This window comes from Poeciliopsis prolifica, unplaced genomic scaffold (assembly GCF_027474105.1).
Source record: "Poeciliopsis prolifica strain line A6 unplaced genomic scaffold, Auburn_PproV2 SCAFFOLD055, whole genome shotgun sequence".
Classification (NCBI taxonomy): domain Eukaryota; kingdom Metazoa; phylum Chordata; class Actinopteri; order Cyprinodontiformes; family Poeciliidae; genus Poeciliopsis; species Poeciliopsis prolifica.
The window spans coordinates 1,306,152-1,311,781 of NW_026562430.1; the positions used below are offsets into that span (position 1 = coordinate 1,306,152).

Sequence of the window (5,630 nt, forward strand, 5' to 3'; positions counted from 1 at the left end):
AGAACACCTGCCCTTGAGGACTAGAGTTCGACACTCAATTTTGGACATGAGAGGTCTGAATGAGAGGTTTCTTAAGACGATCCCTTTCCACATGTTGTGCATCAGGAATGTGTGTTAGAAAATCTCCCCAGGCCACTGGTTCGCCGTGGCTGACTTGAGGGACGCATACTTTCATGTACTGATTGGACCACACCATTGGCAGTGTCTCCGCTGTTCATTTCAGGACAAGCATTTGCAGTTCAGAGTTCTTCCAGTAGGTCTTTCTCTGTCCCCATATGTGTTCACTCAGTACTTAGGCCCTGTATCCCCTGCAGGCCAAGGGGTTTACTTGAACGATTGTCTGATCTGTGCACCCACAAAAGCTCAGGCGGTTGCAGACACATGAACGTTACTAAGTCACAATGACCCTTCGTGGGAAATGGCAGAAGAGCAACCTAGTTCAATCTCAGAAAGTCACGTTTCTTGGGACCATGATGAACTCCCTCACCATGACTGCTTGGCCATCACCTCAGCGAGTCGAGGGAATCCTGCCTGCCTTTCTGTGTGGCCATGCACCCCACTTTATTGCTTACTTTCTTTTGTTGGGCAAGCTGACTGCTACCGCTACAGCAATACCCCTGGGACTGTTGTCTCTGCAACCACTATAGATGTGGCTCAACAGCATGAAGCTGGACCCATCTTGTTTCCAACTAATGCAGGAAACTACTGGTTTCCCTTCAATGCTTTTGGTCGACTTGAGGGACGCATACTTTGCCAGATGGTCATCATTGGCTCAGTGGCAAGGTAAAATGTTTATGATGAGGAGTTGAGCAGCAGGTTCAATACCTCCTCCTGGCTCTGAGTGGTTGTTCCTACCTTGCACTGGGAGAAGGCTATTATTTTGTGTCTCATACCATATTGTCACAATTGGGCGACAGTTTCAACAAATATGTAAAAATATGTTGTTGTTTTTGTACAAGTAACATACTGCTGCCGTAACAATGATTACAATCAATCAAGACTCACAGGAAGCTTAATTAGAGGTTCTTTCTTTACCTACTTGACCCTAAAGATGAAGCAACTGCCCTTTAATTTCTTTTCTGCTGTCACAAAAAGCTTAATCTTGAATTTTCAGAGGGATGCTGAGAGGTCAATTGTTGGATGTCTTCTGCCGTATGCCTCTACAAAGTACTAGCCAGACTTTACACTCAGACAAATTAAGCTCATATAATAACCTCGATAAAATAAAATGTTAGTCAGTTCTTCATTTTGATTTATGCCATTGTAAATCACAATTTAAGTGGATAAAATTTAGCATCACTGCAAACTGGCAAAATGTATATCACATCACTGAAGTGTAAGTATAGAGTTCTGCTAATGTCTTCTGTGGATAATGGCTCTCACTGTGGTGAGCCTTAAAACCTGCTTTGCAACACTTTTTAGACCATCCAGGATAATGATAACTTTATTTCTCTTGTTTTCATGATGTATAACTGAGATATTTAAGCCGGTTTCATGCTGTCACACAGGTTGATTTTACACATCTGTTTCCGATTAGTACTGGGTACGGCCAGCGAATCTAAACTTGATGAGGCTAATACTTATTTACAACGCTGTTGGAATGCTTCTGCTTGCATGAAATAAAGAACCTCAGCACAGCCAACCTGCAACACTTAGCATTCGTACATAATTATGCATGAATCTTCTGGAATATGCCATTTGTAACAATTACACTGAGATTTGGATGACAGTGGATGGCACAATAATTAGACAACAGAAGAGAAAATAGAGAGTGAGGAATAATTGAGGCGGAAGACTTACAAACAGAGACTGGGTGGATTCGGGGGGGGAAGAGAGACAGAGGAGAAATCATTATTTGGCTTGTCCATCAGTGAAGCAGGCGGCCTGTGTGTGTTTTCTGGGCATGCAGCTTCCGTCGCTTCCCTCAAAGTCTTTTTCAATAATGTAAATGTCCCTCACTAGCAGGCCCGTCTCCTCCCTGCTCTTAATTGTTTTTGGCCTGTTATGCCTTTGCTCCCTCGTGACAGTGTCAGTTGCCTGCTCCTGTTTACTTTGCTTGTGTCTCAATTGGTTCAGATAACTGCTTTGCATAGATGGTGCACGTGTTTGGGAATACATGCCCTTTTTTTTTTGTCTTCTTACATATGTATATGAGAGTGCACATGTAAGCTGACAGGGAAAAATATAAGTCATGACACAAACCTTAAAACCAGCAAGAGGGAGATCTGAGGACAACACCAGCAGCAGGAGACCAAAGTGACATGAAACGACACCGGGGGAGAGGAGAGCAGCTTCATACAACAGAAACAGTCTGCTTGTGCAGTGCCTTGCAAATGTATTCAAACTCTGGAACCATTTCACTTTCAGGCATGTTGCAAACCAGAAACTTCTCTACATTTCCATAGGGAAGTTTTGTCCTGAAACAAAATGCAAAATGCAAAACTTTGAAGATCTCACAGAGGACTCCTTGATCTGTCGACGGTGAGCTGTGCCGCCAGACCATTCATTCAAGAAACAGCCCAGAGGTTCACCATAAACAGGTGAAAACAGGTGCTTTAGTTGGTGTTGTGTTCACAAGGTTATGTGCTGGGTTGTGTGTGTTTCTCCGGCCTTTCTCCACCCCAGGAGAAAGGCCGGAGACGGCTGCATGACGGCACCTCCAGCAGCCGTTCTTCAGCCCCAATCAAGAAGCAGTATTTCATAGAAGTGGGCTTCTTGAGGCAGATGCCAGGTGGTCAAGTCATTGCTTCTGGCAAAACTGTCTCACTGTTACTTGACTCTAGGGTGAGAGAGTTTGAGGAAAACCTTAAAAAATAAAATAAAATGGTTTTCTAGTTTGTTTTTTTCCCTAGAAAATAGTACTGTATAGATAAAAATAAGAATGATGAGGGAAAACTCCAAAGGAGAGTAAAGGTGATGGAATAACAGCTTGAATGTGAACAGGAATAGAGAAAACTACTCCAGAAGAAGGCAGTCTATTTGTTTGACTTATGTAGCACAACTGCCTCAAATAGCACACACGCATAGAACCACTGCCGCACATCTGACAGACAGGCCTCCCAGTGGGTTGTTAGCCACGCTTGCAGAAATACAGCTTCATTTCTGTTGACAGCCGGAGGAAAATAATTGGCCGATAACAACTCATCAGAATTCAGGCGATATGTATGATTTTCTCACCCAGTTGTATCAGAGACAATCAGAGCCGGTGTAAACAACAAAACGCAGCGATCGTCTCATTCCTGTCAAGGCGGCATCTGGAGTAAAGTTTGGGTTTGCTTACAAAGACGTGGATTTTATAGATTTTCTTTTTTTGTATCTTGCTAAAGTGACGTTTACATGAATTAGTTCTGCTGCTCTGTCAGGTATTTTATGCACGGGCCATATTTTATCACCAGGATATGAATGTTACAAAGACATTTTATGTGCAAAACTTTCAAATGTTTTGATTCAGTGACATGAGTTTGACTCTTGCTATTGTAGTGTTTTTTGTTGTTGTTGTTGTTGTTGTTTACTTTGTAGATCAACTGGTATTATCTAATATGACCATTGTAGCTGGTTATTATCAGAATAATCATCAATAGCTAAGAATCCAAATTTAGGAAATACCTTTCAAGAATTCCAGAGAGTATCTGAAAACAGCAATTTCAAATCATTATTAAACATTTCTAATTAGATTAAGGGCTGGATCTTGACTTTGACGAGTCTGTTCTACTACATGCTTTCATTGCAGTGATTCCATTGTATGTATGAAGGGTTGCTCAAGCATCCAAACAGCATGATGCCAGCACATGAATGTTTCATTGCATTATTTTGTCAGCAAAATTAACCATATGGCACAAGTCCAACCATCTACTTCACATCTATGCACTACTTCAGCATTGGTCTTTTAGATAAAATAATAATTTTCCAAAAATTATATATATATATATATATATATATATATATATATATATATATTTTTTTTTTCAAAGTCGGTCTGGGTGTTATGTCACGGGGTCCTTAGTTTCTTTGTGGAGTTTTTGTGCGTGCACTAGCTTTTCTACACCACTAGATGGCACCAAATCCATCCCGTCGGAGGCCGTGGATGACGTCTCCTTCACACCTGATGCGAGTTTAGCTCGTCAGCGGGAGTTTCAAGAGGAGCTGACTGCCAGTTCTTTGGCATTTGAGTGTTAGCCAGTAATGGTACCTCTGAGCCCCTAGAGCTTGTCTCTGTGTTCTTTGCTGATCTGCTCCTAGTGATTGTTTCCTTGTTGCTTCTCCTGTCTTCAGGTGATCCCTCCTGGTGCCCTGGATCCACTCAGTGCTGATCCTTCCTGGCTGCTTTCCTCGTGACGTGGAGCGTACCCACTGGTTGCCCGAGTTCCCAGACTAACCTTCTCCGTGTGACAACACAGATCCTTCAGGATTTCCACGGCTGGCAGTCGCACCGCTCCTCTGTACCCACTGATCCTGAGCCTACCTGTCCGTCCTCCGACGCACTTCCCGTTACCTCCTGGTTTCCCACTGACAAAACAACGACCACTTGGAACCACGGAGAGACTGAGACCTCGAACCTTGCAGTTACCCTCTCACAACTCGAACCTACCATCCGCAAGTAAGATCTGTCCAATCATTTACAATGTTGTCATTTCCCACGACACTGAACTCATCACCTTACTCTGCCTCTCTAGTGAGCTGTTTGTTCCCTGAACCAGCCTACCTTCCTGGACCAGACCTGAGCCCCCATAACCTACCAGCTGTGTTCTAATAAACTTATCATTTATTTCATATTTATCTCCTGTGTTGTATTCTGCATGTGGGCTTGAAAAAACACACCCATCATGACACTGGGGAATGATTCTATCATTTTCTCAATGCGTTGGCCTGTCCCTGTTAAGCAAACCTCAGTGACTTCCATTTTGAAATTGCAAGAGCTGGTTGCTGCTCCTGTCAATCTTGCTCATGACTGGACTGGAACTGCATTCAAATGTGCCAACCAATTAACCAGGACCCCATGAGCTTTGAGCCAAGCCCAGTCGTAGACAGAAAGCTCTGAAATGTTACTCTCGCTACACTTTCTGAAATTGTGCAATAAAATGTTTTTATGTGGTTACATCCCCTCTTCCAGAAGGCAGCATCTCCCATATCAGGGGGCAGGAACTCAACCTGCCTGAAACCTTCCTATAAGCAAATGATCCACATGTAGCACCAACCTAAAATAAAATCCTGTCCCCAAAGAAATGCCATTTAAATGTTTAATTTATGTCTCTTCTCTTCACAATCAGATTCCAGGTTTTACAAGCGTTGTGGGGCCCTTTACAAATGAAATACCATTTTGTGCTTAAGACAACGCATTTGCATAGTTTCAAACTAATTACATGGAATCTATTATCTGCAAAGATGAGAATCGGGTGGAATAAAGGTGTTTCATTTGGTGTTTTAACTTGCATTGACACCACTGCACACATTATTTGTCTGCATTAAGCATTTTACATCAAGCAATGGATTCTGCCTTGGTGTAATTAACAGGACCACAAGATAATAGCGGAGACCGCTGGCAGCTGAAATCTCTCACCAATTAGTTCTATAGTGTTCCTCCTCCCACTCGTTCATTCACATTTTGTGTTTTTTCCCCTGTCACTTCATTG

The 5,630-nt window shown here is 42.7% G+C and overlaps 1 long non-coding RNA gene across 1 annotated transcript; it reads left to right on the forward strand.

Moving 5' to 3' along the window:
• The first annotated feature begins 4,082 nt into the window (after window positions 1–4,082).
• LOC129378992 (uncharacterized) lies at window positions 4,083–4,755 on the forward strand. Its single transcript, XR_008608121.1, has 3 exons — window positions 4,083–4,185; window positions 4,273–4,597; window positions 4,674–4,755. It is a non-coding gene; the product is annotated as an uncharacterized LOC129378992 (long non-coding RNA).
• Window positions 4,756–5,630: the final 875 nt, after the last annotated feature.